The following is a 10,640-nucleotide window of genomic DNA, read 5'->3' as shown; positions in this document are numbered from 1 at the left end:
ACATAAACAGAATACTAAAAAAAAATTGTATTTCCATGACATATCAAATAGGCAATACACATTTCTCAGAATCCGAATCAGAAAGAGCTTTATTGCCAAGTATGCTTGCGCATAAAATAAATTTGTTTTAGTGTCACAGGCTTCCAGCAGAGACAACACACAGACAATAAAAAATAGGATGAGAATGAAAATACACACATACACTGTCCTCCAAAAGTTTGGAAACACCCCTGGTAAAGTGTGGTTTTGGATGACATCAGCATAAATCCTTATCATTTTTTTGGTGCAAATACTGTACATTAAAGTAACTTGACATTATCATTGAAGACCAGCAATAATAACTTTCATTTTGATTACATAATAATGGCAATATATACATGTCAAAGTCAGACATGCCCTTTGCCAGCTGTGATGCCTGGTTGCTGGTTTAAACTTGGCCCAGGTTTTAAAAGATTTTGGGTCAGCACACCTTAATAGCTTCAACAATTGATTGCCAATTAAGTTTTGAATACAATTAACCTGTTTTATGAATGAGCTGTAATAGCTGCTAATGGTGGATATTTTGATGAATCGAAAATTTAAGTATTTTCTACGTATAAACTGTTTATGTAATAAAATATGTTTTCGTAGTTTGCATTGTCCCTTATCAGTGCAAAACAATTTTCTTACAATTTGAACACTTTCAGCATCAGCTCCTCTAACTAAATAGCTTACAAACACACATCACAAATCCATGCTTGTTCTTCTGGTAGCAGATTAATGTTGAGGCACTGAACATGAAACTACCTCTGGCATAATTCACATTGAATCTGGAAGGGAAATAGGACATGTTGTTAGATGTATTAAGAAAGTGTTGGAATTATTAAATGTAGTTGTGAAAACAGTCAACAGGCAGAAATGGCGTAGTGAATACCCAGATGCATTGCTCCTCTGTTTGGGCTCTTTCTTTTTCTCCACACACAGAGCAGTACTCCTCTCTTCACACTGCAATCATTTGAATGTAGATAGGATTATAATTCATCTCTCTGTGTCTGACATGGAAATATACTGTTCTTTCAAAGTACTTAATACCTGATGCCAGCAAAATTTCATTGGCCACATTTTTCCTGTAGTGGCACATCATCTCCTTATATTAATGCTGTCAGAATTTTTGGGAACTCTTCCACCACCGGTTTCGCCATCTAGAAGGACAGCAATGAAAATTAATAGGCACAGTGTCATATGGGAAAAGGTGAAGACAGTGTTTATGTAAACCACTTTCCCCCTCCATTTACCAGCATCACAAAGACACCACAGCTGGAACCATCCTCCTGAAATGAATGTTGGATTGTGCCAGGTTTCCACTAGTACTCACCAAGTCCTCTCTTTCATACTTGTTTTTCTCATTTGGAAATATTCTCTGTTTTGGAAAAATGCAGTGTGTGTGTTATTGTGGTTTTAAGCAACACCAACTATGGTAATTTACCATCATTAATGTTGTGGAGCTAAACAAGCCAAATTATTTTTTAAAACAAACTGTCCTACCAAAGTTTTTTGCAGGCTTTTTTGGCTTCTTTCATTTCATTTGTACCACTTTGAGGGTCAAGTATTACAAATGGTGTCAGTGTAAGCATGTAGTCACTAAAATGGAGAAAAGGAAACAAATAAATTATAACTACAAAGTCAATCAAATGTCGCTGAAAAGATCAAACATTTCTATATGGGCATGTCCATGTTTACATGTACTAGCTTAACATTTGTATTTGCAGTCTTTTACTTACCGGAAACCTCTAGTGTATGTTGTTGATATTTACGAAAGTGATGAGCCCATCATATTGCTCAAAGTTGACCTGTTTATCAGAAATATGCATAATCATGTCTGTGTACTGTACATGCAAAAATTAAGAATCATAAGGAGCTGCTCTCACTTTTCGCAATCTTTGCCATGCCATCTGCTCCCTTGTGCTATTTAAAATGACACCTGTGGTGTAATGGTTTTGCTGGTAGAGATTTGCACCCTTCATATTAAGTACAGCTCTTAAATAGCACTCAATAGTCTACAAATAATACAGCATTTTGAATCAAACGTCAATTTGAATCAAAATACTTGAATATATTGAGGACAGCATTTACAAATACAAATATAATTGTACAATTATGCATTCAGATTTTTGTTTTGATATGTATTCCTCTCCAAATAACCATTCATGTGGCCTCAGTGTTTGGAATTCCTTGGGATGTAACAGGTACTCCAGATTCTGGCTAGGAGACTTATCAACTCTGTAGGTGGCTTCTTCCATTGCATGTCGACCTATAATTACATGCAGTTCATACAGTAAATAATAGTGTACCTTAATATATGCAATAAATAAATAGTTTTCATCTTTGTATAATGATTTCATTACCTCTTCCTCTACATTGAGTACCTTTGCAGGAAGCTGACATGCATCAAAACTTGAACATTTCTTGCTCTGTGTCACATACTTGTGGATCCTTTTTTGGGGGGGGAACGTTTTTTTTTTTTTTTAAAGCATAAGTTGTTTTGGATAAAAGTGTTTGCTAAATGATTAAACATAAACATATGGCTTGTTTACATAAACATTGTGCTCACAATGATCTTTTGTTTTTTGTTGTTAATTATCAACAGCATATACTAACGTGATAATCAAAAATGTTCTCACTATACATTTACATATAAATAGTCAAACAACACAAAGCACACACAATCTTAAAGTTTTGTTGTCCATCCTGAACCTAACCACAGGCTCTACTCTTCACGACAACGGTAACACTACAAAACCAACATAACAGAAACTTCTGTAAATCCTGAAACTGGTAAGTGGATTTCTAGTTCCCAGCATGCTTTGCATAGGGCTAGATCAGGAGTGTAAATCTGTAAATTAAGTACTGCTTAATGTGTTTTTTAGTAAAGGGAAAGACTTTTTAAAGTTTGTTGTGCAGCTATTTTTGACATTTAAAATAGTTTTTGTTTATGCCGATTTTTGAGGTTACCATTATTGTGAAGTGTAGGCCTTGTGGTTAGGCTATGGCTACATGAGCTAAAACTGTTATTCTCAATGAGTTGGCAATCTTTTTTGGTTTGTTTTAGGTCATTTGCAGGCTGCAAAAGTTTGATGTGACAGCAAGTGTTATGTTGGCTGTTTGTTCTTACGAGTATAGCTAAAATACATCAATTTAAAGCCAATCGCATGACTTATATGGTCAGCATTTCTATTTTTTCATATTATATAACGTTTATGTGCTTATAGTAGCTACTGAAAATCTAGGCACGAACTCCATTCTTCACCACAATGGTCTAAAAACATATATATGTTGTTTTAAATGTTTAAAATAAGTACACATTAAATTCCAACAGGTTTCTCCATTTTTATAAAAATGCAGAAAACTCATAACTCTGCAAGGGCACCAGTCTGAACATCAACAGCACTGGGTGGATCTATATGAGTGAATTGTGTTGAGAACATTCACAGAATATGTGAAATGAAACTGATGTGATCTCATTAAATTAGCATGATTTTTACTCATCAGTACAATTAACTAAATTTAAGTTCAAATAAATCAGTTCAACTGTATGGAAATAAGTGACATAATTTCATTAATGCTTCAGCTGTTCTGGTATTTTTGACACAACTCCTCCCGTGGCATCAAGATAGAAAGACACAGGAGACCTACTTTGCAAATGATGCATACGAATGCTGATGACATACTCTGTGTACAAATGATCAATGAACAGATTCATACTGAAAAGTTGTATGTAGCCTGGTATTTTGAAGTATTTTGTGGCACATGCCTTGATTATTGTCTGCATTAACTATATTTATATCATGATGTCAGAGTGAATGGAATCCCTTTTCCTCATTTCTGAGCCTATTACTTTTAACTCTTTTTATTGAGACATTGTGACATGTTCCCAGCCAAGAGCTGCTCGTTTGGTGTTGAGTGTGCTGTAAAAATGTTGACTGGGTTCATGCGTTTAGGGTCTTTGTTATTTTCCTCTTTTTAGGTTTGTTGCTGGCTAGCCTTTTTCTCTGAAAGTAATCCACTATTTTGTAGAGGGGTCAAAATGGCCATTTTCACCTGAGATTCAGAGCCAAATTACAGGGGTAAAATGGCTTCAGAAAAATGGCAGCATCATAATGTAATTTTACACAGAGATTGGTAGGCATGTTAGTAAAATCTGTTCACTTTAGCAATCTTTTTGCATTATATGCCAATGGTGACCATTCAAAACTGGGAAACAGCACTTTTCAAGTTTTTTCTCCAAAGTTTGCATGCCTGTAACTCAAGAAGTATAAAGATATCTTGATGCCCTTTTACATATTGGGTCTTAACAAACATTCCGTTTGACATCTCCATTTTAAAGCCCTATATAGTTCGGTTCCAGAGATATTGGAATTTTAATATGGCTTCAGATGTAAATTGTTAAAATGTACATATTTTCAGTGGTCAAAAACCAAATGTGAGTCAATTTGCAAAAATATGATTTTCTTTTGGAATCTTCATTTTCAAGGCCCTACATTATTCAATCCCAGAGATATGGGGACCTCAATCAGGCTCCATTTTCAGATTGTTGAATATTACATTTCAGCACTTGAAAACCAAATGTTGGTCATGGTCACTTTGTATACAGCTGATACTTAATGTATTTTAAAGCAGAATGTCTGAAGAATAAGTAATGTTGAAACTAGGAATGCATCTTGTTTCCCTCTATCAAAATAATTGTATAGGACATACCTGTTTGAGTGTCATAAATATCCCAATATCCCTGTATGGTTTAATCCAACACCTTGGTGCAGCTCCATGTCCAAATTGTTGTGTCCTACCCATTTCCACACCAAATGTGGTTTTGTGTTTATCTAGTCATCATTGCTGACAATGCAAATAATAACAGTAACCTAGTGTTTAGGAATGTGCAGTGTGACATGATCAGGATTAATTGTTGACTCTAGATAAAGTATGAACAGCATATACTAACGTGATAATCAAAAATGTTCTCACTATACATTTACATATAAATAGTCAAACAACACAAAGCACACACAATCTTAAAGTTTTGTTGTCCATCCTGAACCTAACCACAGGCTCTACTCTTCACGACAACGGTAACACTACAAAACCAACATAACAGAAACTTCTGTAAATCCTGAAACTGGTAAGTGGATTTCTAGTTCCCAGCATGCTTTGCATAGGGCTAGATCAGGAGTGTAAATCTGTAAATTAAGTACTGCTTAATGTGTTTTTAGTAAAGGAAAGACTTTTTAAAGTTTGTTGTGCAGCTATTTTTGACATTTAAAATAGTTTTTGTTTATGCCGATTTTTGAGGTTACCATTATTGTGAAGTGTAGGCCTTGTGGTTAGGCTATGGCTACATGAGCTAAAACTGTTATTCTCAATGAGTTGGCAATCTTTTTGGTTTGTTTTAGCTCATTTGCAGGCTGCAAAAGTTTGATGTGAGAGCAAGTGTTATGTTGGCTGTTTGTTCTTACGAGTATAGCTAAAATACATCAATTTAAAGCCAATCGCATGACTTATATGGTCAGCATTTCTATTTTTTCATATTATATAACGTTTATGTGCTTATAGTAGCTACTGAAAATCTAGCATGAACTCCATTCTTCACCACAATGGTCTAAAACATATATATGTTGTTTTAAATGTTTAAAATAAGTAAACATTAAATTCCAACAGGTTTCTCCATTTTTATAAAAATGCAGAAAACTCATAACTCTGCAAGGGCACCAGTCTGAACATCAACAGCACTGGGTGGATCTATATGAGTGAATTGTGTTGAGAACATTCACAGAATATGTGAAATGAAACTGATGTGATCTCATTAAATTAGCATGATTTTTACTCATCAGTACAATTAACTAAATTTAAGTTCAAATAAATCAGTTCAACTGTATGGAAATAAGTGACATAATTTCATTAATGCTTCAGCTGTTCTGGTATTTTTGACACAACTCCTCCCGTGGCATCAAGATAGAAAGACACAGGAGACCTACTTTGCAAATGATGCATACGAATGCTGATGACATACTCTGTGTACAAATGATCAATGAACAGATTCATACTGAAAAGTTGTATGTAGCCTGGTATTTTGAAGTATTTTGTGGCACATGCCTTGATTATTGTCTGCATTAACTATATTTATATCATGATGTCAGAGTGAATGGAATCCCTTTTCCTCATTTCTGAGCCTATTACTTTTAACTCTTTTTTATTGAGACATTGTGACATGTTCCCAGCCAAGAGCTGCTCGTTTGGTGTTGAGTGTGCTGTAAAAATGTTGACTGGGTTCATGCGTTTAGGGTCTTTGTTATTTTTCCTCTTTTTAGGTTTGTTGCTGGCCTAGCCTTTTTCTCTGAAAGTAATCCACTATTTTGTAGAGGGGGTCAAAATGGCCATTTTCACCTGAGATTCAGAGCCAAATTACAGGGGGTAAAAATGGCTTCAGAAAAATGGCAGCATCATAATGTAATTTTTACACAGAGATTGGTAGGCATGTTAGTAAAATCTGTTCACTTTAGCAATCTTTTTTGCATTATATGCCAATGGTGACCATTCAAAACTGGGGAAACAGCACTTTTCAAGTTTTTTTCTCCAAAGTTTGCATGCCTGTAACTCAAGAAGTATAAAGATATCTTGATGCCCTTTTACATATTGGGTCTTAACAAACATTCCGTTTGACATCTCCATTTTTAAAGCCCTATATAGTTCGGTTCCAGAGATATTGGAATTTTAATATGGCTTCAGATGTAAATTGTTAAAATGTACATATTTTCAGTGGTCAAAAACCAAATGTGAGTCAATTTGCAAAAATATGATTTTCTTTTGGAATCTTCATTTTCAAGGCCCTACATTATTCAATCCCAGAGATATGGGGACCTCAATCAGGCTCCATTTTCAGATTGTTGAATATTACATTTCAGCACTTGAAAACCAAATGTTGGTCATGGTCACTTTGTATACAGCTGATACTTAATGTATTTTAAAGCAGAATGTCTGAAGAATAAGTAATGTTGAAACTAGGAATGCATCTTGTTTCCCTCTATCAAAATAATTGTATAGGACATACCTGTTTGAGTGTCATAAATATCCCAATATCCCTGTATGGTTTAATCCAACACCTTGGTGCAGCTCCATGTCCAAATTGTTGTGTCCTACCCATTTCACACCAAATGTGGTTTTGTGTTTATCTAGTCATCATTGCTGACAATGCAAATAATAACAGTAACCTAGTGTTTAGGAATGTGCAGTGTGACATGATCAGGATTAATTGTTGACTCTAGATAAAGTATGAACAGTGTGAAATGTACAATAAGATTACACAGGATCCCCTTTAGCACTATAACTATGCTCAAATTATATAACAATAAAAAGAAAAATAAATTCTAATAATTAATCCAGGTTAGGCAAATCTTGGTTTATTGATGTGAATGCAATGTGTGGTAAAAGCAACCACTTTTCCCTATGAGGTGTGGGATTTGATTCAAACATGTTACAACATTGTGTGTCTGAACTCTTGTTAGCTTCAGAAGCTGTTAAAATGAACAAAATCCTTCTTCCAAATATCCCTGAAACTGATTCAAATCTTATGAATAGACTACTGAGAGAAAGATAATGTCCTCAACTCCAATTTCAGTGCATTTTAACACTCCAACAGGTATGTTCTGTGCATATTGTTTTGATAGAGGAAAACAAGATGCATTACTAGTATGCCTAGTAACATTACTTATTCTTCAGACATTCTGCTTTAAATACAATAAGTATCAGCTGTATACAAAGTGACCAACATCTGCTTTTCATCCACTAAAATAGGGAACATTTAACAATCTGAAAATGGAGCCTCATTGAGGTCCCCATATCTCTGGGACTGAACAATGTAGGGCCTTGAAAATGAAGATTCCAAAAGAAAAGTTTATTAGGAACTAGAATCTAAAATCATATTGCGATATCTTTAATACTTCTTGAGTTACAGGCATGCAAACTTTAGAAAAAGAATATTCATGGCACTCGGACAGGTATGTTCAATGCAGTTGCTTTGACAGAAGTAAACAAGATACATCTCTAGTTTCAACATTATTTGTTCTTCAGACATTCCTCTTTAAAAGAAAAGTATCATCGTATTTTTGCAAATTGACCCACATTTGTTGTTTTTTTTACCACTGGAAATATGTACATTTTAACAATTTACTCTTGGAGCCATATTTAAATTCCAATATCTCTGGAACCGAACCATATAAGGCCTTAAAATGAAGATGCCAAAAGGAACATTTGTTAAGACCCAATATCTAAAAGGGCATTAAGACATCTTTCTACTTTGAGTTACAGGCTTGCAGACTTTGGAGAAAAAAACTTAATAATTCACATAATTCAACAAAAATTGCTAAAGTCAACATATTTTACTAACAGACCTACCAATCTCTGTGTAAAATTGCATTATGAAGCTTCCATTTTCTGAAGCCATTTTACCCCTGTAATTTGGCTCTGAATCTCAGCTGAAAATTGCCATTTTGAAATTTGGTTGATTTGACACGGAATGACCCAATAGTATTTGGCTGGGCAAAAGGGGAATGTGCACACTGCTTTCATTTGTAAATATGGAAGATTTTTTTCTGCTCCAGGAGCCTTGACATGTTGATATTTAAATGAGAGAGTTCAACATAGATTTTCTTTTCTTTTTAAAGCGGTCAGACACATGGTCTGTCCAAGGTTGTCTTGATTTTGAGGACCCTTCTTGTGGCCTAATCTTATCTCACATTTTTTCGACATAGGGTTATTTATTTATTTCACCTCTAAACATCATCTCCAAACATTTAGTCCAGGCTCTCCCTCCTGTACTTTCATGGCCTCAGGTGTATGCTTGAGACACTCTGAGTCAATGTCCGGCTCCTGGTATATAGGTTTTGAGTCAGAGTCTGTCTCTCTTTCCAAAATATCTGTGTTGCTAGATTGAGTACCCACACCTTGACAATTAAGATCCAGCCCTAGATGCCAGATCCCAGATCCCATCAGAAAATAACAGTTTGTCCGGTATCAGAACAACTAGTCGGCAGAGCTGTCGATACCCAAACCCTGTTTACAGCAAGTCTTGTCTGGTACCCAAAAATACCCAAAACGACTGTTAACAGTCTTCTGTCAGTCAAGAATTTGACCAAGGAATGCCAGAGAAGAGCGGAAGCAGGAGACGAAGTGATGATGGTAAAAAGTAGCAGAGTTTATTGAACAATCTTAGTTGCGTTTGTCTCAATGCTCAGACTTTGTCTGATGAGCACAAATTCAACAAGTAGTATTATACCAAACTGATTCACAACAACATCCCATTACCCTTGAGTTTCCATAAACATTCCCTGCTATCTCTTATTCATACAGACAAAACAGTTCATTAAACCCCACAATCCTAAAATTGAACAATAATGGAAATGCATAAACAAGAAAAATAAAAATAAATATGAACTATAGAAGCATAATAAAATTAATAAGTAAATAAATGAATAAATGTTAAAAGACTTAATGATTTAAATGATAAATGATAAAAATAATCAAATGATAAATTATATAAATGTGTAATGACTAATGATTGTATGAATAAATGATTATAAATGAATAAATGAATGAATAAATGAACAGTTTGCATTTGAGGATCCTCAGAACCTTTAGTGCCATACTGGGTTTCCACATCTGTCACTTCTGCAGCTGTTGTAGATCAGTTTAATCAATTACTAAAATTTCAAACACATTTAGATTCACCCTTCTGTTATGTCATACAGTGTCTTGCGAAAGTATTCAAACCCCTTCATTTTTTTTTTTTGTCACATTTTATGTTGCAACCTTATGTTTTAAAAAAACAAAATTCCACATCAATCTACACTCCATACACCATAATGGCAAAGCAAAAACAGAACTGTTACAACTTTGTAAATTTATAAAAAATAAAACACTGAAATAAGTACATTGCATAAGTATTCATACCCTTAACTCAGTACTAAGCACCTTTAGAGCCTCAAGTCTTTTTTGTTTGATGCGACAAGCTTTGATCATCATCATCTGGCAATTATCTGCCATTCTCTCACCTGTTCACCTCTTAAGCTCTGTCAGGCTGGATTGGGGCAGATGCACATTTTCAGGTTTCTCCAGAAATATTTGATTGGGTTCAAGCCCAGGCTGTGGTTGGGCCACTCAATGGACATTCACAGAGCTGTCTATAAGCCACTCTTGCTGTGCTTAGGGTCACTGTCCTGTTGGAAGGTGAACCTTCTGCCCAGTCTGAGGTTGTGAATGCTCTGGACTGGGTTTTCATTAAGGTTATCTCAATAATTTGCTGCATTGAGCTTTTTTTCTTCTCTGACGAGTCCCTCAGTCCATGCCGCTGAAAAACAGCCCCACAGCATGAGACTGCTACCAGCACACTTTACTTTTGGCATGCTACTCTGCAGGTGATGATCAGAGCTGGTTTCCTTCAAACATGATGCTTGGAATTCAGGTTAATCAGACCAGAGAATCTTGTTTCCCACAGTCTGAGGGTCCTTTAGGTGCTTTTTTTGCAAATTCCAAGTGTGTTTGCATGTGTCTTCACTGAGGAGAGGATTGAGTCTGGCCACACTGCCATAAAGCCCAGATCGGTGGGGTGTTGCAGT

At 35.3% G+C, this 10,640-nt stretch overlaps 2 long non-coding RNA genes across 2 annotated transcripts; both read right to left on the bottom strand.

Annotated features, from left to right (window-relative positions):
* Positions 1 to 660: 660 nt before the first annotated feature.
* Positions 661 to 1,125, bottom strand: LOC131530805 (uncharacterized). The gene is made up of 3 exons (XR_009268493.1): positions 1,072 to 1,125; positions 914 to 984; positions 661 to 809 (listed from the first exon to the last, which is right to left on the bottom strand). It is a non-coding gene; the product is annotated as an uncharacterized LOC131530805 (long non-coding RNA).
* A 642-nt stretch (positions 1,126 to 1,767) lies between these two features.
* LOC131530804 (uncharacterized) lies at positions 1,768 to 2,499 on the bottom strand. The gene is made up of 3 exons (XR_009268492.1): positions 2,385 to 2,499; positions 1,908 to 2,290; positions 1,768 to 1,829 (listed from the first exon to the last, which is right to left on the bottom strand). It is a non-coding gene; the product is annotated as an uncharacterized LOC131530804 (long non-coding RNA).
* Positions 2,500 to 10,640: the final 8,141 nt, after the last annotated feature.

Source organism: Onychostoma macrolepis, chromosome 22, assembly GCF_012432095.1.
Source record: "Onychostoma macrolepis isolate SWU-2019 chromosome 22, ASM1243209v1, whole genome shotgun sequence".
In the NCBI taxonomy this organism is placed as follows: Eukaryota; Metazoa; Chordata; class Actinopteri; order Cypriniformes; family Cyprinidae; genus Onychostoma; species Onychostoma macrolepis.
The sequence above is the reverse complement of the archived record's forward strand: the minus strand, read 5'-3'. Positions and strand labels throughout refer to the sequence as shown.